This window comes from Vombatus ursinus, unplaced genomic scaffold (assembly GCF_900497805.2).
Source record: "Vombatus ursinus unplaced genomic scaffold, bare-nosed wombat genome assembly UNPS02014802.1, whole genome shotgun sequence".
Lineage (NCBI taxonomy): Eukaryota > Metazoa > Chordata > Mammalia > Diprotodontia > Vombatidae > Vombatus > Vombatus ursinus.
Window position 1 is genome coordinate 23,430,689 of NW_020954580.1, and position 27,104 is coordinate 23,457,792.

The window sequence follows — 27,104 nt, forward strand, 5'->3', positions numbered from 1 at the left end:
CATATTGATAATGAGGTTGACGCAAACATTGCCAGAGCTAGCTCAGTGTTTGGGAGGCCCTGAAGGAAAGTATGGGAGAGAAGAAGTATTAGACTGATTACCAGACTGAAGGTCTACAGAGCCATTGTGCTGACCTGATTATATGTCTATGAAACCTGGACGGTATACCAGCGCCATGCCAGGAAACTGAATCGATTCCATTTGAATTGTCTTAGGAAGATTCTAAACTTCACCTGGCAGGATAAGATACCACACACTGAGGTCCTTTTTTTGAACTAAACTCCCATGCATTCAAACTCTACTTCAGAGAGCATAATTCTGAAGGGCTGGCTGTTTTGTTCGAATACAAAATGTAAGCTTGTCAAAAAAGGCTGTTTTTGGAGAACTCACATAGGGCAAGCGTTCGCACGGTGGTCAGAAGAAGCGATACAAAGACACTCTCAAAGTCTCTCTGAAGAACTTTGGAATTGAAAAAATTAAAAAAAATTAAAATTAAAAAAAAAAAGACCTTTGGAATTGTATAACATGGGAGACACCAGTACAGGACAGCTCAGCATGGTGTGCCCACATCAGAAAAGGTGCTGTGCTCTATGAGCATAGCAGAATTGAAACAGTTCAAAAGAAACACAGGATGTACAGATTTAGAGAATCCACCCCAAATGTTCACATGGACTATTTATGTCCAACCTGCGGTAGAGCATTCCCAGCTTGTATTGGTCTGATCAGCCACAGTCGGACACACTAAAACTTACCTCTAGCATAGTGATGTCATTTTGGTCCTCTTCGAGAACGAAGGACAACAACCAACCAACTAATCTTCCTGATTGGCTAGGATGGTGCTTTACACATCACTGACCCTTAATGGGTCATAATGGTAGTAATGGGTAATAACTGGGAGAGGAGCAAGGAGAAAGATACAATTAAGAGACTGTCCTTATTCTCAGGGACTTTCAGTCTTGCAGGAGAAATATATACGTAACAAAAAAATATTCTGCATACCTGGATAGGGTCTGGACTGTGATCTCATTTAAGAATAGGGAACTACTAGATAAGGATACTCCCTCTACCATTGCAGATTAGCACCTTCTCAGCTGCTTAATTGGTTAGAGAACTACCTAGGACCCTAAGAGGTCAAGTGACTGATGCAGAGTTGTACAAACAATAGGTTTGTTTGTTGTCTGAGGTAGGATAGGAAGCCAGGTCTTTCAGGCTCCCAGGTCAGCTTTAACCATTACACCAGGCAGCACTTCTGTCTCCATAACAGCAATATAGTAACATTTCTGCAATAATAATTATGCAGGATGTAAAATGTAGTGTTATACAAGGTCAAATGAAGTTGAGAAGGCTTTATGAAAAAAAGTAGAAATTGCAATGTGCTGTGAAAGATCCAGGTTTAAACCTTAGAAGTAATCTAGGGAAACTGAGGCTGAGAGGGGCAAGTGGCAGGGTTCAAACCCTTACTCTGATTCAGATTCAGTGGGGCTTTCCACTACCCCACAATGCTTCCCTAAACATAATGATACTCTGGTGATATTTACATAGTGCGTTAAACTTTACAGAACACTGACATTTTTACATCAGATTAGCATAACGACACAATGAAGTATGCATTTTTTTTTCTCCAATTTACAGATAGCAGTCTCAAGTTAAGTGACTTACCTAGTCACACAGTAAGTCACTGAGCTAAAATTTAATCCCAGGTCTTCTGACTACTTCCAGTACCTTTTCCACTAGAATTTCTAGATGGATATAGAGGGTACCAGGCATAGAGAATAACATGAGCAAAGAATTGTTGAGTAATGAGAGTTGTCTGGAAAACTAAGGAGGTGCCAGGTTGTGGAGAGTTTGGACAAATAGACTATGGAATTTTAACTTTACTTGATGGGCAATGATGAGCTATATTGAAGAGTTTCAGGCAAAGGAATAACAATGATGAGATCTCCTGATGAAGGACAGTTTAGAGGAGAGCCTAAAGGCAGGAAAACCAGTGAGGAGCATTAATAAATGCTGAGGGTAATGGTAATGAGACTAGAAGAATAGATGGATGAAAGAGGTGAGGGCAGACCGAATATTCCTTACACAATTACCACTTTAAAAAGGTTTGTTGTAGTGACTTCGGTTGATCCATGATCTCTTCAAAGTGGGTGCTGACCCAACAATCCAGATCATAACAGACCTTCTCATCCTGGTCTACACTCATCATCCATATGCTGCCATTCATCTTCCTGAGGGGGTCCAGCTGAAATCTGGGCCAAGGGTTCTTCACTTTTTTGAGTCATGTCCTTTGGCAGTCAGGTGAAGCCCAGATGGACCCCTTCTCAAAATCATGTTTTTAAGTGCATAAAATAAAATATATAGGGTTGAAAAGTAAACCAGTTATTTTGAAATAAAGATGTATTTTCCCCACATCCATGTTCAAGATCTCCTGTTCAAAATCTAGCCATAAACCTATTGGGACCTGTGGATTCCAGGTAAAGATCCCCTGATGTAGGTCTTTTAAGATTCCATGGGTACCAGTGCACATTTAGCCTGTCTTAGCTGTTCTTTATTCTTGCTACAGCTAGAAGTGGCCTGGCTTTAGAGCCAGGAAGACCTAACTTCAAGTTGTCTTGGACACATCTTGGCTGTGTGATCTTGGACATCACTTAACCTCCCAGTGCCCCAAGCAACTGATTAAGACTCTTAAGTTTCAGAGAAGGTTCTAGACCTGCCTTGATAGAATTTCCTCATCTGGGAATTTCCTGTAACAGTAAAAATCACAGCTCCAATCCCCATCCTTATGCCCACAAAACTGGCTCACCTTTTCCAATCAGACATTCCTAAAGGAGCATTACTCAAAGTGTGGTCTGGGAAACCCTGGGGATCTGTGAAGTCAAAACTGTTTTCATAATAATACTAAGTTGCTGTAGTTTCTAATAGGGTAAATATAGAGAGACATAGCCCATATAAACAACAGCTTTTTGAGGTCCTCAGTCATTTTTAAGAGTATAAAGTGGTCCTGAGACCACAAAGTTTGAGAATTATCCTGGAGAATATCTCTTTGGCTTGTGTGAGTCATTATTGATAACATGCTGCAGCTTCTTCCTGCCCACTCTACATTTCTCTATTGCCCTGCAATTTTGATCTTTTGGAGAGATACATGATTCACATTCCATATAGCACTACTGGTAGAATTGATGGCTTTATTTCAAGGAACCACTTAGGATTATTGAAAGTTCTTTAAGACTGAGGAATTGACACAATCAGCACAATGTCATCCACAAAAAGGAAAGTCTGGAGGATTTTACCATTTATAGAGAAATTCTCTTCCATTTGTACTTTGTATTGGACATTCTCTATAATAGAGTCAACCATATTTGGCAAGCATATATCTACTTTTATGCCTTCTAGCCTTAGCTCATGTGCCATCTCCTAGGAGAAGTCATTCCTGATCTCAGTTGTTGGTGCTCAATTCCTCCTCCCCAAATTATGTACATATAGGGTTTTTTTTTAATATGTTGCATCATCCCAGTAGAATGTAAGCTCCTTGTGGGCAGGAACTATGTTTTCTTTTGTCTTTGTAACCCCAGTGCCTACAAACGCCTTGTGTAGGCATTTAATAAATGTTTATTGGATTCCTTGGATCTTGCTTTACTGAATCAATGTATTTTTTATATTAAAAAATAAATACAATGGACTCCTGTATTTTCTGCATCCTTCAATCACTTGTGTGAAATTAGGCTAGATAGGCAGCTAGGTGGTACAGCAGGTAGAATGCTGGGCCTGGAGTCAAGAAGAATGGAATTCAAATCTGGTTTCATACACTTACTAGCTTTGTGACCTTGGGCAAGTCACTTAACTAACTCTGTTTACCTCAGTTCCTCATCTGTAAAATGAGCTGGAGAAGGAAATGGCAAATCACTCCAATATCTTTGCCAAGAAAAACCCAAATGGGGTCATGAACTGAAATGACTCAACAGCAATGAAAGACTAGATAGGAATGGATAACATTGAATGTGGAAGCTGAGGAAGAGAGAAGAACAAAGTTAATACTAAGGTTTTAAGCATATGTGACTGGGTGAATGCTGGTAATGTTAATGGAAATAAGTCAGAAAAAGGGGGGTGTTTTGAGTGAAAGAGACATTCTGTTTGGGTCATGTTGAGTTAGATGTGTTGCCAGCACACGAAAGTGAAGGTCACTTGGAAATATGAATCTGAACTGGAAGAAAGGTAAAGACTAGAGATATAGCTGTATGAGTCATCAGCATAGAGTTGATAGTTGAAACCATGGGAAAGGATAAGATAGTCAAAGAGAGAGTCTATAGAAAGAAGAGAGTCAGGGAAAGAACCCTGAGGGACAACCACTTTTAAGTGCTAGGAAGAAGATGAGAAACAAAAGATATAGAGAAAAAATACTCAGAGGTAGGAGGAGAACCAGGAGAAAGCAGCTTTAGGGAAGCTAAGAGGAGAAAAAGTACAAAGGAACAGGAAATGTATTAAATGCTGCAGTCAAGAAGGATGAGAACTAAGGGAAAAGGACCTATTTGTACTAAAATATTTATAGCAGCTCTTTTTGTGGTGGCAAAGAATTGGAAATTGAGGGGATGTCCATCAATTGGGGAATGGCTGAGCAAGTTACTGCATATATATATATATATATATATATATGATTTTAATGGAATACTTGTGTTATAAGAAATGATGAGCAGGATCAGAAAAACCTGGAAAGACTTACATGAACTAATGCAAAGAGAAGTGAGCAGAACCAGGAAAACATCGTACACATTAACAGCAATAATGTATAATGATCAACTGTGATTGACTTAGCTGTTCTCAGCAATACAATGATCCAAGAAAATTCCAAAGGACTCTTGATGAAAGACTCTTCCCACCTCCAAAAAAAAGAACTATTGGAGTAGGAATGCAGATCAAAGCACACTATTTTTCACTTTTTTTGGTGGGGTTTTTTTTTTGGTCTGTGCTTTCTATCACAACATTACTAAACTGGAAATATGTTTTACATGATTATACATGTATAACCTATATCAAATTGCTTACTCTCTCAAAGTGGGGGGAAGGGGGAGGACAGAATTTGGAACTCAAAATTTTAAAAAGCAAATGTTAAAAATTGTCTTTACATGTAATTGGGAGAAAATAAAATATACAACAAAAAACTAAAAGATGAGGACTTAGAAGAGTCCATTCTATTTAGCAATAAGGAAATGAAGGGTAACCCTTGAGAAACGTTTCAATAGATTAGATAAATAGATAATGACAGAGTGGAATCATTAGATGTAGACTAATTTTTCAAAAAGTTTGACCTCAAAGAAAAGAAAATTGAAAATAACTCAAGATGTTAGAAGGCTCATTGAAAAGTGTTTTTTAAGGTCAGAAAAACTAGAACATATTGTAAGCGTATGAGAAAGAAGTAGCAGGTGAAGGAGAGATTGAAGATGCACAGGAGTACAGGTGATTGTTGGAGCAGGATCACAAAGGAGGCAAGAGGGGATGAAATCAAAGGCACAAGTGAAGGAAGCTTGTCTTAGCAAGCAAAAGGGCCACCTCCTCCTCTGAAATAGCAGGACAGGAAGAAATAACCTGTAAAAACAGCTGAGAAGTTGTGTAGTATTGAGTAGGAAGTTACGGTCTCTGGGGGAAAATATACATTAGGACTAAAAACAAGCCACAATAACGTTGCTAAAACGATTTGAATTCCATCCCCTTTTATGCCTTGCCCACAAGGTGGTGGACCAACTAATTAACAATGAAACAGCCAAGGACTATAGCCCAAAGCCTTCCAATTGGTTCCCTTGCTTCCAGTCTCACACCTCTTTTTTTTTATGTGAGCCTCAATGCCAGCTCATTTACTTTTGTTCTACTTGTTAGAGTTTAGTTTGTTTGTTTGTGAGGCAATTGGGGTTTAAGTGACTTGCCCAGGGTCACACAGCTAGTAAGCATCAAGTGTCTGCTCTGTGATCAGATTTTAACTCAGGTCCTCCTTACTTCAGAGCCAGTGTTTTATCCACTGCACCACCTAGCTGCTCCCACACCCACCTCTTTATTATATCCTTTACACCGCCACCAAATTATCATTTCCAAAACAAAGTGTGACCATCATACATTCCCGGTCAGAAATCTTTAGTGACTCCCTCTTGCTTTCAGGATAAAATCCAAACTCCAGAGCCTTGCTTTTAAAGCTGCTCCCCCTACCCCAGATTAACTTCTACCTTTAAAGATTTATTCCATTAGATTCCTGTTCATGAACTTTACAAGCAAGTCAAACCAGCTCCCTAACTGTTCCCTGAACTCAAGATTCGATCTCCTACCTCTGAGCTTTCTCACAGTCTCCGTGCTCACAAAACACTTCCTCCACCACTCTGCTTCTCAGAATCTTTAGCTTCCTTCAAGGCTCAGCTCAGGTGGGACCAGCTTTTCCTGATCCACCCCAAGCCCTCTCTCTCTCTGTCTGGCTCTGCCTCTCTCTCTCATTCTCTCTCTCTCTTTCTCTGTCTCATTCTCTCAAATTACTTAGCTTTTACCTGTCTTTCCCCATATTGTATGCCCCACAGCGGGATGTAAAGCCCTTGAGAGTAGGAACATTCTTCTCTTTGTAACCCTAGCACCTGACACAGTGCCTTGAATATATTAGGTGTTTAATAAATGCTGAATGTTGAACTGAAAAGGAGAGACAAAGGTTCTAGGTAATAGGTCTATGCCTAATGATTCTCTACAGAAATCAGTTACATGGTGAAAAACTTGACAGGGTCCCAAAGGACTTTTTAAAAATATATTTCTCCTCCACAGAGGAAGGGAAGCGGAAATATTACATACTATTATTAGGGCTTGAGAAACAGAGCTCATGCATACTGTCCTAATGTCTAATAACAAAAGCGAACTGATGAAAGTTTCCTAACTGGTCTTCCAGCTTTCAATCTCAATCTACTTTATGGAACACTGCCAAATTAATCTTCTTATAAAAATTGTTTTCCTCATGTTACTCCTTTGCTCAAGAGCTTTCAATGACTCCCTATTATTTAGAAAATAAAATCCAAATTCAGCCTAACATTCAAGGCAGTGCATAATTTTGTCCCAAATTACACTTCTGAGCAATTTCTCATTATTCCCCTAATGAACAACCCCTTGATCAAATCAGGCTACTGATTATCTGTGATAATGGAGTGGACATGTAAAACAGCAGATTATTAATCAATAGACATTTATTAAGCATCTAATATATATAGAACAATGTTGCGGGAAGGGATAAAAAGTATAGACATAATCCCCATTTTCCCTGTGATTAAGGCATCATAGAGAGATAACACACCAAGATAGATTTCTATTATGTAATGTTATATTACTACATTAGAGAATTATAAAACAAAGGACTGTGTGAAGTCAGAAGGAGAAGAATATTTCCAAAATGGTGAATCATGAAAGGCTTTTTGCAAGAAGTGACATTTTAAATATTCTTTAAAGAATAGGTAAGGATTCAACAGGTGAAGAGGAGAGGGAGGATGTTCTACTATAGGGGAGGTTAAGCAAATAAATGGAGTTAGGAAAACACAATATACATTTGGGGCATCAAGTAGTCCAATTAAACTAAAGCACACAGTCTAAGTAGGGAAAGAATATATGACATAAGGCTAAAAACATGATTGCACTGGGTCAAAAGAATTAAGAACTTTCATCCACTGGGTCTCCAGAAGAATGATGAGGAAGCGTGCTTCCTACTTCTTGGAAGAGAAGTGATGGACTAGAGATACAGAATGAGAGATACCTTTTCAGACACAGTCCATGTGTGAAAACAAATATACTTGTTACGGTGTGAGGGGGCTTTTATTTTCTTTTATTTTTGTGGAAGGGGGTGATTGAGTAGTAATAGCAATGCAAAAAAAAAAAAGAGAATTCAAATGAAACATTTAAAAAATACATTTAAAAAATACAAAGACTTAAGGTGGGGGAGGGGGGGTTGGAGCCAAGATGGCAGAGAAAACCCAGAAAGTTGACTGAGGTCTCCCCAGTTTCCCTGGGAAACAAAGTTAAATCAAGCCTCTAAACAGATTCTGGAGCAACAGAACCTACAAAAAGTCAGTGAAACAAATTTCCAGCTTAAGATAGCTGAGAAGGACTTCAGGAAAGATCTGTCTCACTTGGGTAAAAGGGGAGCACAGCCCAGTGCAGACAGCGTCCAGGCAAGCCAGTGGGAGGCTCTTACCACAGCACAGACCAGCAACTGAGGCCCCTCAGTCCTGGCTCAGCAGGCCAGTGGTACAGCAGGCTAGCTGTGAGGCCTCCAGCCCCAACATAGAAGGCACCCTGCCAGCACCAGAACATTTGGCACAAGAGCTGTGACTACGCTGGGCCTGCCAGCACGTGAGGCCCCAGCACAAAAGTCAGTGACAGGCCCCTGGCCCCCAGCACAAGAAGTTTGGAACAGTACCCCCACACACACTATACACCAGCACCAGAATTCAACTTTAAAAGTCATGAAATAGGTTTAAAAATGAGCAAAAACAAAAACAACAACAACAAAAAGAGCCCTGACCATAGAAAGCTATTATGGCTATAGGGAAAATCAAAACACAAACTCAGAAGAGGATAACAATGTCAAAATGCCATATGTGAAGCTTCAAAGGGGAATATAAATTGTTCTCAAGCTCAAAAAGCCTTCTTGGGAGAGCTCCAAAAGGATTTTAAAAATTAATAAAGAGGTAGGAGAAAAATTGGGAAAAGAAATTAAACTTATGCAAGAGAATCAACAGGTTAGATAAAGAAGAACAAAATATGACTAAAAAAACCCCCAATTCCTTAAAAAATACAATTGGCCAAATGGAAAAAAAAATCCACTGAAGAAAACAACTCCTTCAAAAAAAAAAAAGAAAGAAAGAAAGAAAGAAAAGAAAAGAAAACAACTCCTTAAAAAGCAGAACTGGCCAAATGGAAAAGGAGGTACAAAAGCTAACTTGAAGAAAATAATTCCTTAAAAATTAGAATTGTATAAGTGGAAGCTAATGACTCTATGAGACATTAAGAATCAGTCAAACAAAATTAAAAGAATGAAAAAATAGAAGAAAATGTAAAATACTTCATTGGAAAAACAACTAACCTGGAAAATACATCCAGGAGAGATAATTTAAGAATGATTGGACTACCTGAAAGCCACGATCAAAAAAAAGAGGCTGGAAAACATCTTTTATGAAATTATCAAGGAAAACTGCCCTGATATGCTAGAATCAAAAGGTAAAATAGTAATTGAAACAATCCACTAATCACCTCCTGAAAGAGATCCCAAAATGAAAACTGCCAGGAATATTGTAGCCAAATTCTAGAATTATCAGATCAAAGAGAAATACTGAAAGCAGCCAGAAAGAAACAATTCAAATATCAAGGAGCCACAGTCAGCATTACCCAGGACTTAGCAGCTTCTGCATTAAAGGATCAGAGGACTTGGAATATGATATTCCAGAAGGCAAAGCTTTGATTACAGCCAAGAATCAACTACTCAGCAAAACTGAGCATAATCTTTCAGGGGAAAAGATGGACATCCAATGAAATAGGGGACTTTCAAACTTTCCTGATGAAAAAACCAGAACTGAATAGAAATGTTGATCTTCAAATACAAGACTCAAGAGAAGTATAAAAAGGTAAACAGAACATCTCATTTCTGGAGGCAAAGAATTAGAAATTGAAGGAATGCCCATCAGTTGGGGAATGGCTGAATAAGTTGTGGTATGTGATTATGATGGAATACTATTATACTATAAAAAATGATGACCACTATGTCTCAGAACAACCTGGAAAGACTTGCATGGGCTGATGCAAAGTGAAATATACTGTGTACAAAGTAACAGCAATATTGTAAGATAATCAGCTGTAAATGACTTAGCTATTCTTGGCAATACAATGATCCAAGACAACTCGGAAGGATTTATGATGAAAAATGCTATCCATCCCCAGAGAAAGAACTGATGGTATCTGAATTGAAACATATTAAAAACATATTTCACTGACTTTTTGTATTTTTGATGAAAAATGCTATCCATCCCCAGAGAAAGAACTGATGGTGTCTGACTGAAACACATTAAAAAAAAAAAAAAGGTGAACAGGTAGGGAAAAAAAAGCATATTATTCAATAAGGTTAAACTGTTTACATCCCTACACAGGAAGATGATGCTTGTAACTCTTGAGAACTGTGTCTCTATTAGGGCAGTTAGAAGGAGTATACATAGACAGGGGGTGTGGATATAAGTTGACTTTGATGTGATGATACAAAAAATTAAGGGGTAAACGAAAGGATTGTACTGGGAGAAGAGGAAAGGGGAAGGCAGAATAGAGTAAATTCTGTCACTTGAAGAGGCACAAAAGACCTATTACAGTCAAGGGAAAAAGGGAGGGGGTGAGTATTGTTTGAATCTTACTCTCAATGTATTTGTCTCAAAGAGGGAATAACATACTCAGTTGGATATAGAAATTTATCTTACCCTATAGAGAAGTAGGAGGAGAAAGGGGAAAGAAAAGGGAGGGGGGCTGATAGAAGGGAGGGCAGATTAAGGGAGGCAGTGGTCAGAAACAAAATAATGGTGAGGAGAGACAGGGTGAAAGGAGAGAGAAAAGTATAAATGGGGAAAATAGGATGCAAGTCTTTCCAGGTTGTTCTGAGAGCGTACTGGTTATCATTTTTTATAGTATAATAGTATTCCATCATAATCACATACCACAACTTATTCAGCCATTCCCCAACTGATGGGCATTCCTTCAATTTCTAATTCTTTGCCCCCAGAAATGAGATGTCCTGTTTACCTTTTTATACTTCTCTTGAGTCTTGTATTTGAAGATCAACATTTCTATTCAGTTCTGGTTTTTTCACCAGGAAATACACACTTAGTAATCATAACTGTGAGTGTGAATGGGATGAACTCTTCCATAAAACAGAGGCAGATAGCAGAGTAAATTAAAAATCAGAATCCTACAATATGTTGTTTACAAGAAACACATTTGAAGCAGAGAGACAAAGAGTAAAGGTAAAAGGCTGGAGCAGAATATATTATGCTTCAGCTGAAGTAAAAAAGAAAGCATCTCAGACAAAGCAAAAGCAAAAAGCAAAAATAGATCTAATTAAAAAAGATAAGGAAGGAACCTACATCTTGCTAAAAAGGTACCATAGATAATGAAGTAATACCAATACTAAACATTTATGTGCCAAGTGGTATATCCAAATTCTTAGAGGAGAAGTTAAGTGAATTACAGGAAGAAATAGAGAGCAAAACTATACTAGTGGGGGACCTCAACCTCCCCCTCTCAGAACTAGATAAATCTAAATGCAAAATAAACAAGAATTTTAGAAATGTTAGATATGAGAGACCTCTGGAGAAAATTGAATGGGGATAGAAAGGAATATACCTTTTTCTCAGCAGTATATGGCACTTACACAAAAATTGACCATGTATTAGGACATAAAAACCTCACAATCAAACACAGAAAGACAGAAATATTAAATACACTCTTTTCAGATCAAGATGCAATAAAAATAATGTGTAGTAAAGGGCCATGTAAAGATAGATTAAAAATTAATTGGAAACTAAATAATCTAATCCTAAAGAATGAGTGGGTCAAATAACAAATCATAGAAATAATCAATAATTTCACCAAAGAGAATGACAATAATGAGTCAACATACAAAAATTTATGGGATGTAGCCAAAGCAGTACTTAAGGGAAATTTTACATCTCTAAATGCTTACATGAATGAAATAGAGAAAAACGAGATCAATGAATTGGGCATTCAATTAAAAAAAGGTAGAAAAAGAACAAATTAAAAATCCCCAATTAAATACCAAATTAAAAATTCTGAAAATCAAAGGAGAGATTAATAAAATTGAAAGTAAGAAAGCTATTGAACTAATAAATAAAACAAAGAGCTGGTTTTATGAAAAAAAAACACAATAAAATAGATAAACCTTTGGTTAATTTGATTAAAAAAAGAAAGAAAACCAAATTACCAATATCAAAAATGAAAAGGGTAAATTCACCACCAATGAAGAAGAAATTAAAGCAATATTTTTTTATATTTATGAGATAGTTTTCCAATTTTTTTAAATAATAAATTTATTTATTTATTTTTAGTTTTCAACATTCACTTCCATAAGATTTTGAGTTCCACATTTTCTCCCTGTCTCCCCTCTCCCCACCCCAAGATGGCATGTAAATTGATATAGGCTCTTTAATTTAAATTTTAAAACTAATTGATACAGGCTCAACATATACATTCATATTAAACCTATTTTCACATTAGTCATATTGTAAAGAAGAATTAGAACCAATGGGAGAAACAATAAAGCAATAATTAGAAATTATTTGCCCAACTGTATGCCAATAAATCTGACAATCTAAGTGAAATGGATGAATATTTACAAAAATATAAATTGCCCAGATTAACAGAAGAGGAAATAAAATACTTAACCCCATTTTAGAAAAAGAAATTGAACAAGCCATCAATGAATTCCCTAAGAAAAAATCTCCAGGGCCAGATGGATTTACAAGTGAATTCTACCAAACATTTAAAGAACAATTAATTCCAATACCGTATAATCTATTTTTAAAAAACAGTCTAAGAAGGAGTCCTACCAAATTGCTTTTATGACACAAATATGGTGCTGCTACCTAAACCAGGAAGAGCCAAAGCAGAGAAAGAAAATTATAGACCAATTTCCCTAATGAATATTGATGCAAAAAATTTAAATAAAATATTAACAAAGAGATTACTGCACTTTATCACAACATAATATACCATGATCAGGTGGGATTTACACCAGGAATTCAGAGCTGGCTCAATATTAGGAAAAGTATCAGCATAACTGACCATATTAATAACAAAACTAACAGAAATCATATGATTATCTCAATAGATGCAGAAAAAGTTTTTCACAGAATAAAGGACCCATTCCTATTAAAAACACTAGAGAACATAGCAATAAATGGGAGCTTTCCTTAAAATAAGTAGTATGTATCTAAAACCATTAGCAAGCATTACGTGTAATTGAGATAAACTAGAAACTTTCCCAATAAGATCAAGGTTAAACAAGGATGCCCATTATCACCACTATTATTCAATATTGTACTAAAAATGTTAGCTATAGCAGTGAGAGAAGAAAAAGAAATTGAAAGAATTAGAATAGACAATGAGGAAAGAAAACTATCACTCTTTACAGATGATATAAAGGTATATTTAGAGAATCCTAAAGAATCAACTAAAAAACTACTTGAAATAATTAACAACATTAGCAAAGTTGTAGGATATAAGATAAACCCACATAAATCTTCAGCATTTCTATACATTGCCAACAAAACCCAGCAGCAAGAGATAGAGAAATTCCATTTAAAATAACTGTTGACAATATAAAATATTTGGGAATCTACCTGCCAAGACAAACCCAGGAACTATATGAACACAATTACAAAACACTTTTCACACAAAGTCAGTTCTAAATAATTGGGAAAATCTCAATTGCTCATGGGTAGATTGTGCTAATATAATAAAAATTATAATTCTACCTAAATCACTTTACTTATTCAGTGTCATGCCAATCAAACTACCAAAAATTATTTTATAATGCTAGAAAAAATAATAACAAAATTCATCTGGAAGAACATTAAGTCAAGAATATCAAGTGAATTAATGAAAAAAAAATGCAAAGGAAGGTGACCTAGCTATACTAGATCTAAAACTATATTATAAAATGGCAATCATCAAAAATATTTGGTACTGGCTAAGAAATAGAGTGGTGGATCAATAGAATAGATTAGGTATATAAGATACTAGTAAATGACTATAGTAATCTACTGCTCGATAAACCCAAAGACTCCAGCTTCTGGGGTAAGAACTCACCATTTGGCAAAAACTGCTGGGAAAACTGGAAAATAGTATGGCAGAAAGTAGGCATAGAGAGATGGCCCAAGACAGAATTCATATTAAAACTCCTAGTTGAATTTAAGCTTCTCCCATTTAGAAGGTAGGCTCCTTGTGGGCAGAGACCTTCTTTTTTGTTTTTGTATGCCTGGCATCTAAAACAGTGTCTTGCACATAGTTGGTGTTTAATAAACCTTAATTGATGTAACCCCTGTCCCAAAGCCTATTAGTATGGGACTCTCTCCTTACTGATGGAGGTGAATGCCCGGTCCTGTGTGAGGGGTAGGGCAAAGATGGCAAGAGACAGAAGCTCAGCAGTCCTCTTTTGGTATTCTTCAAGCACTTTTCCCCTTTGAGGACTCATCAAGCTTTGGGTCTTTTTTGCAACTCTTCAAGATTTGAGTCACTTCCGGGGTTTCTGACTTCCATCTTCAAGAGAAAAGATGGAAGAGGCCAACTCCACTTCAGGGTGATGAAGAAAAAGACTTCGAAAACATGAGAGGAGCTGGCAGTCTCCATCATGTTTCCTAACTGTAGTAGAGACTTTGGGGAGTTTCTCCTTTGGTAAGATCCAAGATACTTTCTCTTGGTTAAGCTGAGTTATCTCACTCCAAATGGAAAGCTCCTTCACTTTTTATTATCTGCTGTACATTTTCCTATGTATACCTTCTCTGATTTCTGTTTTGCCACGATTTGGATAAATGGGTTTCTTTGCTAATCTCTATGTGTGTTCTTTTGGGAAAGGAGTCAAGCCGTGGATATAGAGCTTTATTTTTGTTTTGCCATGATTTGGATAAATGGGTTTCTTTGCTATTCTCTATGTGTATTCATTTGGGAAAGGAGAGCTTGGGGTCTCCCTTCCCCCCTCAAAAATAATGACAAATGACAAAACAGTAAGACATTAGATGGAATGTGATCATATCCCCTTGATGAACTATGATTAAGGGAGCAAATGATACAATTCTAGCTGGGTACCCCACCTCTCTGAAGAGAGTAGAGTGGCCTCTGGCCCCAACTTCCTACTCCTCCTGACAGGAATGAAAATCTCCCCTGGAGAAGTGTAGGGGTGGGGGTAGCTAGGTGGTGCAGTAGATAGAGCTCTGACCTTGGAGTCAGAAGGACCTGAGTTCAGATCCGACTTCAGACCCTTGAAACTTACTAGCTGTGTGACCCTGGGCAAGTCACTTAACCCTGATTGCCTCTCCAAAAAAAAAAAAAAAAAAAGAAGTGTAGGGGCGAAGAGACTAGAGACATCTATTCTGCCTCCCTTTGAGGCACAAAATGACAGGCCTTAGAACACATGATTGACTGACAGGTGGGCCTTGCATGGGGCCCTTCATTATATATGTGGAACCCACTCTTCTTACATGGATTTAATAAAATGAACCAAAAATTTTAAAATCTCAATAAGAACAGAGGGACGATTAATTTTTACAAATATCTTTTCCTAATGACATCCCTTCAGAAAACTAAATTTACAGCTCTTTTAAAATGTGGGATAACCATAACAATTAGAAATTCCCTATTATCTTATGCTATAGACAGAGTTAAGCCAGTTTTTTGGAATCATTGCAGAATTGCCTGGTTTTCCCCAAATTAAAACTTGAAACTTTTAAGAGAGTTTCAAGAAATGTGTGTACATATTCTTCTAGTCTCTTCAAAGAACCAGCAATTTCTCATAGAACACAGTCAATGCAAAAGTACTGTAATTAGAAGAAAAAATACTTTTCCCTTTAGTTGGTAAATTTCTTGTATTTTTTCCTCACCTTTCCTTGGATTAACGTCAGGTATTGCTAGAAAGGAATACAAAGTTCTTATTCCTGCCCTGGCACTTGTTTTGCCTTGATCTTTAATGAATGGGTGGGACAAGGTGATCTGAATCATGAATGCAAAGGATCTGTGATCTTGCCAGCCAGGCACTCCCCTGGGAACAATCAGTTTATTACTTAGTAAATAAGTTCTAGGGAGTTGCCTAAGGCACCTAGAGGTTAAGTGACTTTCTCAGTAATATATACCTAATGGGTCAGAGATATTTGAAACAAGGTCTTCCTGACTTATATATAACCCCAAATGTTATACCACCCTGCCCCTATTAATTTGAATCATAGAATGTTAGAGCTAGAAGGACATCAGAAAGTATCTTGTCCATTCCCTTCATTTTATAAATAAGGAAAACAAGGCCCAGAAATAGGAAGTCAACTGTTTATTTGAGTTTACTCTAACTAGCTATTTGGTACAGGCAAAGCTTATTTTACATATCTGCGGATATAGAAAGTACATCTTCATGAATACTACCTTGAGCATTTTGGAAGTAGAGACACAAATATATTCCAGAGGCTAATGATTATTCCCCACCCTCCTGATCATGGCCCCCACTAAAGCTGCCATACCTGTAATAGAAGGATGGAGGTCAATCTCCAAGATGGAGAGCAGACCAGATTGGGGATCAGCTTCCAAGTTTCCTTCAAGCTTTAAATCTATCCTCCCAATGGTCACCAGTCAAGCCATCTCTGTCCATGCTTCGGGAAGGGACTAGGCAGTGAGTGAGGGGGCAGTTAGTGAGGCAGAAGGGAGTGATACTGCCAGTAGATGCCTGAAACAGCCTAAGGTCCTCTTACGGGTAGAATCACAGACAAGATCATGGCACTAGAAGAGTTCCTAGAGGTCAGCTAGCCCGACCTTCTCATTTTACACATAGCCCCACTCTTGCCCCAGGAGGGTTTGGCAATCTCCTGAAGTCCAGTACTGGCACGCTACAAATCGCATTCATGAGGAAGACCATTGAAAAGAGAGAAAAGAAAACAAAAGCAGAAAGATGGAGCAAGGAAAAGAGCCACAGGCATATGGGGAAAGCCATCTCTCCTCAACATATCACTGGACTTCTTTATTTAATAGCATTTTATGTTTTCCAATTACATGTAAAGACAATTTTCAACATTCATTTTTTGAAAGCTTTTGAGTTCCAAATTTTTCTCCTTCTCTTCCCCACCCCCTCCCCAAGAGGGCAAGCAATATGATAGAAGTTATACATGTGCAATCATGTAAAACATATTTCCACATTAGTCATTTTGTAAAAGAAGAAACAGAACAAAAGGGAAAAAAAACAAGAAAAAAACAAAGAAAGTGAAAATAGTATGCTTCAATTTGCATTCAGACTTCATAAGTTCTTTCTTTGTATGTGGATAGCATTTTTCATCATGAATCTTTTGGAATTGTCTTGGATCCAATATTGCATTGCTGAGAAGAGCTAAGTCTATCACAGTTGATCATCACACAATGTTGCAGTTACTGTACACAATATTCTCCTGGTTCTGCTCACTTCACTCAGCATCACTTAAGAGCAGACTTGCTCCCTTTGAGTGAGATAATTTTCCCTTTGGTTTAGTCGAGATTTCATTTTTATCCTGAATAGAAGGGCTCCAGACACTTATGTGTCCATTTGCCTAACCTAAAGGGTACAACTTCACTTATTACTGTTTTACTGTTTGCTTCAGTCAATGTGTTTGCTTGCTATCCATAAGTGTCTTTTTTTTGTAATAAATCTTAGCCAATAATAAGCTAATTTACCCTCCAGGCATGGGGGAGAATTACTTCCCACCTATAATTACTTTTATCCTGAACCTCAAAAGAATATCCTACCCCTAACAGAAAATATCAATATGTAATAGATCTAATTCTAGCGTCAATAATCTTCTTGAAGATAGGAAAAAGAAGGAGTCATAATTATTGTGTTCCAATCATTCTCTTCTCCCCATGAAGGTATAAATCTCAGGCTCCCTGGGAGCTGTGAAATGGGGCATTACAAATTACACCTATCTAAATAAATCTCTGAAACATATGGACTTTCAACATCCCTGTGATGCAAGTCTTCTTACATACAGATGAATACAATCAACCCCAACTAATCAAGACAAAAATTGTCCTTCTCCCCTTACATATATGTATACAATACACATAGTTTTCAAACTTCATGGCACCTATTTTGTAATTTCTTTTCCCCTTCAAGGCTATGCCTCTGACCTAAAGAAGTTCATTTAAGATAGCACTAGAGTACCATAGACAATGAAGTAATATCAAAATTTTTTACAAGTTTCTCTGATAAAGGCCTCATTTTTCAAATATATTATGAGTATAGAACTAAGTCAAATGTAGAAAAATAAGAACCATTCCCCAGTTGATAAATGGCCAAAGAACATGAACAGATAGTTTTCAGAAGAAGTCAAAGCTATCTATAATCATAAAAACATGCTCTAAATCACTATTGATTAGAGAAAAACAAATTAAAACAACTCTGAGATACTACCTCGCACCTATCAGAAATGAAAAATGCTGTAAGGTATGAAGGAAAGATAGATATATTAATGAACTGCTAGTGGAGTAATAAACTGGTTCAACCATTGTGGAGAACAATTTGGAGCTATGCCCAAAGGGCTATAAAACTGTGCATTCCCTTTGACCCAGCACTACCAGGTCTATGTTGAAAAAAGATCGAAGAAAAAAGAAAAGGATCTATGTGTACATAAATATTTGTAGCAGTTCTTTTTGTGGTGGCAAAGAATTGGAAATTGAGTGACTGCTCATCAATTGGAATGGCAGAACAAGTTGTGGTGTATGATTGTGATAGAACACCATCATGTTATAATAACAAAGTGAGGGTGATTTCAGAAAAACATGGTGAGAAGCATATGAACTGATAACCGTTGAGTAAGAAGAACTGGAATATCATTGTACACAAAACAGCAATGTTGTAATGATGATCGACTGTGGAAACTTGGCTACTTCAATCAATACAATGATCCAAGATAATTCCAAAGGACTCATGATGAAAAAATGCTGCCCATCTACAGTGAGAGAACTGATGAGCTCTAAGTGCAAATTGAAGTATAATTTTCTCACTTTGTTTTTCTTGCTTTTAAAAAAAATATGGCTAATATGAAAATACATTTTGAATGATTCCACATGTATAACTGATATCATATTGCTTGTCTTCTCAGCGGGTGTGGGAGAGAGTGGGAGAGAGAAAGAATTTGGAACTCAAAATTTAAAAAGAAAAGAACGTTAAAAATAAATAAATAACAAATTAAAATGCTAAAAAGAGAAGAAGAAAAAATATGGAATTAGACTGAAGATGTTTTTAAAGGTGCTTTATTCAATCATGTTTCCAGAATCCTATTTTTCTTTTGTTTCTATGATAAATTTACATTTGAATAGAAACATGGATTGAAGACCAATTCAGAGATGTCATTAATTTGTACAAAAGTTAACCATTTCAAATTCCTTTCTACTCTGGAATGTTGTAGGTGAATTGCTGATTAAGGTTAGAAAGCCATTTGAAAAGCAAAAAGTTTTAAGAATACCCAACAACTTATCACCTGTATACCAAAGTATTATCCTGTCTATGTGTATGTGTTTAAACCAAATGGTATTATTGTATGAAAGAATCATTCACTTTTTCATTTGGCTATAGTAGATTAAAAAAAAACCCAACAATGTACATTCAGATGATTTAATTGGTTCTTGGGTTATCTGTGAATAGAGATTCTGTTTCAAGGATCAACGAAAAAAGACTATCTCTGCATAGCTCCAAATTTTTTTTTAATACTATATACTAGCCTGTTATCTATTACAACCTGACATTTCTCAAGATATAGTTCAGGTTGTTCTATTTCTCTCCACAGCTCAGTGTAACCTACTATATGAAGTTTTAAATCAGGAGCAACTTTTTGGAATTGGTTTGAGCACTTTATGCCTCTGCAGGGTGAACTTCTGATCGGCATGCTTGTTTTTATGCTTTTGTAACTTTTAAAATGTCTTTGTGATATTGGAGGATTGATGGTATATACATGGTATGTACGATGAATGTAGAGGAAAATGTTTACATCTTTCTAATAAAGGGTTAAATATGCTTAAAACCAAACATAAAGTATTTAAAATCTAAAATATCTTCAGAACTTTCTGTAAACTCATCAGATAATGGAGCTAGAGCTCGTAGGGACCCTGAACAGGTCATCTAATCTAATTCCCTCATTTTACAGATGAGGAAACTGAGACCTAAGTAGGTTACTTGACGTGACCAAAGTCAGACAGGGTAGCATTTGAACCTAGATCCTCTAAATTTAGAATCTGTGCCATTTCCATTGTACCATATTGCCTCCTCATGTTATGAGTAAAACTCTCCCGTAGTTTGGAAACTTACCACTGTACTGAACTCCTTGCCTCTTAGATGATACTCTGTAGCCCAAAATTTAGTACCCATATGGTGCACAGAGACAACAAGAATAGTCTGTTTTATTCTGACCATAATTAGAACAGTTTACATTCCCAAGGACACCCTTTCTATGCTATTCCATAGAGCCTTACTGGATGCTTCTTGTACTTAAAGGCATCTTTAGAGATGGATGTTCTATTTGGTTCAGAACTGTATATTGAGAGGAGGAGGGTAATAGAGAATAGGAACAATGACCTATACCTCTTGTGTGCCAGTAATATGCTAGGTACTGGAAGACAGGAGGAGGGAGTATACAATAGGAGCTTGTCATAGAATCATGGATTTAGAGCTGTTTGGGACCAGCTAGTTTAACCCTGCCTTTTTTTTTTCTTGCTAATTGTTTTATAACCACAACAGTCTAGTACATATGATGCCCTGGACAACAATACCACATTAAAGTCTTAAAGATCAAGGTGTTCCCATGGCAAAGCTAAAGATTTCACTTTATAGTGTTTGGAATTTAAGCTGGTCTTTGTTATTTTGGATGGATCAGTGGGTAGGCAGTTCATGGTCTAATCAGACTTGGTGAGAAGAATGGCAACTTGGCCCAGGTAGAAAAGTAGATGAAATATTTAGTCTCACGCTGAGAAGTCAAGTGATTCCTCCTCCATCATTCAACTGGTAAATGGCGGAGGTAATATTTGAACCCTTGGTCTTTCTGACTCAAAGTTCAACATTCTATCTACCCTCATCACTTTGCCTCTCCAATGATAGAGTCCTTAGTGACAAAATCAAGAGTAATACACAAAAAACTATCAGAGAATAATAAAAGGTAAGTGCTAAATTAACTTCTATTAGAAGGAAAACTGCTGGAGTTTTCATTAGTTTTTGCTAACTTCTATTATTTCTCTTTCTTTTTATTTTCTTTGTTAAAAGTCATGGCGTGTTGAGGAGGAGAGGATGGTGGAATATATTTGGAAATGAATGTAAAATAAAAGGGCATCAATAAAATAAGACAAAAGTTAAAAACAACAACAATAATAATGCCTTCCATTGGCATAGTTTTCAACAACGTTGCAGTGTTCAACATCCTTGTAAAGGAAATATTATTTACTCCATTCTACAGAAAAGGAAACCTGGGCTCAGTGAACTTAATTACCTGGTTTAAGCTCAAGCCTGTAGCAAGAGGCAAAACTGGAATTAGAATCTGAACTTTTGACTTTTAGCCCAGTGCTTCATGCCTTTCTACAAGCTTTAGGTGCCCACTTTTTAGGAGTTCTGAGAAGAAGGCCTTGGTTTCCTCTTCTGTGAATGAAGGGATTGATCAGAGATGATCTCTAAGGTCCCCTCCAACTCCAAACACTTATGATTCTCTGATTATACAGGGTGAGTGATGGGGATGAAGTGGGGCTAGACCTATGATTTTCATTAATAAAGAGAACTTTCCTTTTTTCTTTGTTTCTTTGTTTCTTTCTCTCTTTTTTGGAGGCAATTGGGGTTAAGTGACTTGCCTAGGATCATACAGCTAGTAAGTGTCTGAGGCCAGATTTGAACTCAGGTCCTCCTGACTCCAGTGCCGGTGTTCCATCCACTGCCTCTTTTCAATGTGAAAAATCCTTCTACAACTGCCATCTTATAGTCCAAGATAATTTTCTGGGTTAATGAGGGTTCTGTGGCTTGCATGATTTCTTTGACTTGACATGGTTAAGCAGCTTGTATTGTATGGTTAACCAGACAGAATTTAAACCCAGCTATCATCCTCCTCCTCCTCCTCCTCCTCCTCATCATCATCATCATAGCTAACATTTATGTAGCCCTTACTATATGCTAGACACTGTGTTAAGCACTTTATCTTATTTGATCTTCACAACAACTCTGAGAGACAGGGGCTGTTATTATCCCCATTTTACACATGAGGAAACTTAGGCCAACAGAAGCTAAGTCACACAGCTAGTAGGTGTCTGTCTGAGGTCAAGATTTGAACTCAGGTCTTCCTGACTCAGTCCACTATACTGTGCTACAAAACTGAGTTTGGAGTAGGAATGGGCATGTGCTACTGAAGAATGAAGTGTTTATCATGCTCTCTACCTGTTGTGTACTCTGTGCCCTCACCCCATTCCTGTGGCCCCACACTAGAGTATCCTAAACCCCAGTGTAATCTTACTGATAACCCAGGGAGAGGACTTAATATGGTTAAACAAAACCAAACAAAAGCGTTCAGAAGTCTAAAATGTCAACATTCTTCAAGCTTCATTAATGAAACTATTTCCTTGTGGAATTAATGTCCCAAGAGATGAAGTGAGCTAAAATAAACTCTGGGCCTTACTCGAATTCAGCATTGCTGCCCATGGAGGCTGTGTGAGAGGCTAAATTTCTCATCTTGCAGACAAGAAAATTACATTTTGCAGAGGAGACATTTTACAGTGACAGCAGCCAAAATAAAAGTGGAAAACCTATAAAGCCTACCAACTAAGGGCTGGGCATGAGAGGTGCTGAGTCAGATATTTCTTCTATGAAGATCTAAGCAGGCGGCAGCTAATAAAAGTCATAAATAGCTGGAGGAGGCATGGTAACTGTTAGATGCTTGGATGAGTTATGGCATAACTGTTTTCGGGGGAATCTGTTGCTTCGTGGTAGTTTCTTGTGGAGGTTATGTCTGATGGTTGGGTTAAGAAGTCTTTTAAACATATTTCCACAGCCATACTCTACAGCAGACTGAAAAGACATAGAGTGAGCAAAATGTCACCTGACTCCAATATATCAAGCCGGGCCCAGACTCTTTCCAAACGTCCACCAAGAAACTAGGATCTATCCAGCGTGATCTTCTTGCCATCTGCCCTGTTGTGGCCCTCTGACCTGGACCTGGGGAGAGCAGATACCTCGCCCTGAGGATGGTAGCACAGAGACAAAGTTAAGTCCAACTGACAAGATCCTTCTCTTTCCTACCTAGCACGGGCTGCTCTTTTGTATGTAGATAAAGCCTTAGAGGGGGCCTCAAGCTCATCCTTAAATAAATACAAAATAATCTCATTTTTGGGAGAAGGGGGGATCACCAATTACTAAAGGGATAAAGAAAGACCTAATTTAAGAGGAGGTACTTGATCTTCAAATAAGATGGGTATTCTAAAAGGTAGCAATAAGGAGGGAGTATGTTCTGAGCATAGGGCAGTGTGTGAAAAGGTCCGACAGTAGGAGATGGAATATTGTTTATGGGGAATAGCAGGTACCTACAGTTTGGCTGGAACATGGAGTTCATGAGGGGAAGTAATGTGAACTCAGCCTGGAAAGAGAGGTTAGAGCCAGATTATAAAGGGCTCCAAATGGCCAATGAAGTTTGTATTTTATCTTAGAGGTTATAGGGAACCATAGAGGCTTTTTGAGCAAAGGAGTGAAATAGTCATATTTCTACTTTATGAATCTCAGTGTGGCAGCTGTTTTGTAAATGGATTGGAGGTAGAAAAATCAGGTAGGAGGCTGGCTGTTGCAAAAGTCCAGGTGAAAGATGGTAAGGTCCTAGGACGGTCACTGTGAAAGCAAAGTGAAAGGGAATGGATGTAAGAAATGTTGGAGGGGTAGAATCAGCAAGATGTAACAACTGATGAGATTTGGGAAATGAAGAATTATGGAAGACTAAGATGGTGAACCTGAGTGACTGGAAAAACCACGGTACACTTGTCAAAAATAGAGAAGTTAGAAAAAGGAGGAAGATTTTGGAGAAAGATAATGAGCTTCATTTTGGACATGCTGAGTTTGAGATACCAATGGAACATCCAAGTGGAGATAACTAATAGGAAGGAGGTGATTCAGGACTAAAACTCAGGAAAAGACTAAGAAAAGACTAGGATTTGGATATGTAGATCTGGAAATCATTTGTATAGAGTTGATAATTAAACAAATGGCTGCTGATGAGATAACAATAATTGTCTTCTTCCAGAAAAAGTCCCAGGAATATAATATCCAAAATCCAACTTTCCCATAGCAAAGGAAAAAACTACTCTAAGCATTCAGAAAATAGCAGTTCAAATACTAAGTAACTATAATCAGGATAATAACACCTGGCAGCTTCTACTATAGATGAAAGGAGATCCTGGAATACAGTATTCTGAAAGGCAAAAGACATAAGCTTAAAACCAAGTATAACAACTTATCCTGCAAAGCTTAGCATGAATATATATATGTATACATATATATATGCATATATATATGTATGTACATATATAAAGATAAGTATGCAGTTTGAAAGGACTATGTGATGATGTAGTGTTAACATTTTAATATTCTAATGTGGAGAGAAGAAACTGGTGTCCCTTCAGAAACTTACTGTCTTCAAAGGGTATTAAGAGAGTAAAATAAGGAAAAACAGGTAATTAAGGTATGTGAGAAGAAGAGGATATAAACACGAGAGAAGAAGCAGGAGGAGGAGGGAGACATCAGATGAGGTTTACTTATCTGAATTAGACAAAGGGACATCGAACATATATGCACACTCCCACACAGTTTGGTAAAGAAATACATCAAACCCAACAGGGAAATAAACTGGAATGGTGGCATGGGAGGTTTAGAGGGAGGATAATACTGTGGAGGGAATAGCTGCAATGCAAACAAACTTCTTTAACCTGAAAGGAGGATTAAAAGGGGAGAAAAAGGAAAAAAACAACAACTAGGATTTAAAGCGGCAGCCTAGAATTTCTCTTGGGCAGTTGGGGACTAGCTGTACTGACTGTAGCATATGAATGTTATGGAATGTTATTTTAAAGATAAGAAATGATGAGATATGATTTCAGAGAATCCTGGAAAGTATGAACTGATGCAGGGTGAAGTGAGCAGAACCAGGAGAACAATGTATACAAGGACAGCAACATTGTAAAGAAAAACTTATTTGAAAGACAAGAATTGTGATCAGTGCAGCGACCAACAATGTCTCCAGAGAACCTAGGATGAAATATGCTACTCAACTCTTGACAGATAGGTGAAGGAAAGTGCAGACATGGAGCAAATTAGGTAGAAAGGAGGAAGAAGGAACTTGGTGACAAGGGCATATTTTTTAATGGCCTTTGTGTGGATTTGTTTTTTGCCAACTATGCTTATTTATTACAGGGCTTAGCCCCCTTGCTTCCTTTTAGGTAATAATTGGGTAGGAGCAGGGTAATAAGTAATAGTGATGCCTCCTCCCTAAAAAAAAAAAAAAAAAAAAAAAAAAAAGGCCATTACAAAAGGTAGGATTTTAGCTGAGTCTTAAAAGAAAGCAGGAGATAGAGATAAGGAGGGAGACAATTCCAGGCATGAGGACAACCAGTCAAAATGCCCAGAGAAGGGAGACGGAGTGTCTGTGCAAGCAACAGCAGGTAGGCCAGTGCTGCGGGCAGCTAGGTGGCACAGTAGATAGAGCATCTACTCTGGAATCAGGAGGACCTGAGTTCAAATCTGACCTCAGATTAACTGTGTGACCCTGGACAAGTCACTTAGCCACAATGGATTGAAGGATTTGTGGGGGTGGAGTAATGGGAGTAAAGTATAAGAAAACTGGAAAGGTAGGAAGGGTTAAGGTTTTGAAGGACTTTAAAAGTCAAACAGGATTTTATATTTGATCTTGGAGGTAATAGGGAACCACTGGAATTCACTGAAGAGGGTGGGTGACATGTTTAGTCCTAAATTTTAGAAAGAACAATTTGACAGCTAAATGAAAGATAGGCTACAGTGGAGAGAGACCTGAAACCGGGGGAGCAACCAGCAGGCTATTCCAATAATCCATGGAGTGATGAGGGTCTAAGAAGGTAGAATCAACAGGATTTGGCGATTCATTGGATGGTGTGTGTGTGTATGTGTGTGTGTGTGTGTGAAGTAACCAACAGGAAGAGATCAAAGATTAGTAAAATGGGGGGGGGATTATAGAGAGGAAAATCTGTGGGCAAAGAAATGGAATGGGATGTGTTTATGTAGAGGGTATTTTCTTAGCAAAGAAAAGGGCCACCTCTTCGAGTGAGACAGAGATATTGGGAGAAGGTATCTGAGTAAAGTGAGGTAAGGAGAAAAGAAGAGGGTGTTCCCAGCAAATGGTCCCAATTTTTTCAGCAAAATAGGAGTCAGGGTCAATAAACACTTATTATGCACCTGCTGTGTGCCTGGAAGTATGCTAATTGCTAAAGAATACAAAAATGAGCATAAAATAGTCCTTGCCCTAAAGGAAGACAACATATAAAAAGAAGGTGAAAGGGGGTGGGGAAAGGTTTCCTTTGTAGGGGCATGATGAAATCCTGTACCCCAAGCAGGGGAATAATCTGAGAAGGTAAAAGTTTCAGAATTGATTTCATCTTGTAGAATGATGAGTCTCTAGAAAGGCAAGGTTCTCAGCTGAGGGAGGATAGAGGGAGGAGGAGATAAGCAAGGTTTGAGGAGGGACAAAATGGTTTAGAAATGCCCGTGTGGTACATTCCATAGTGAATCAGTTAGGGAGGTGTAAAAAGGATTGCCTTCCTATAGGGAGGACCCAGTTGAGTCTATGCCAGGAGTGGAGAACCTTTGGCCTTGAGGTCACATGTGGCCTTCTAGATCCTCAAGTGCAGCCCTTAGACTGAGTCCAAACTTCACTGAACGGATTACCTTAATAAAAGGATTTGTTCAGTAAAACTTGGACTCAGTCAAAAGACCGCACCCAAGGACCTAGAAGGCCACATGTGGCCTCGAGGCCGCAGGTTCCCCGTCGCTGGTCTATGCAATACAAATTTGTAGTGGACACAATCATGGTTTTGAGAGTTTATCCAGCTCCATTTAGCAGTATGAGAATAGGAGCAAAGGCAGAAGATGGCAGGGGTAATCCTAAAGTGTGGCTTGGTGGGGAATGATCAATGATCAGATTTCAGGGTAGAGGATATTGTAGAGCTGAACTGATTTACCACATTATCAAGATGAGGAAGGGCTGAGAGTGAAGCCAGGGCAGAGGTTGTGGCCTGGGAAAGAATTGAGGGGTGGAGAGGTTAGAAGTAATGGTGAGGATGAAGAGTGAGGATGATAA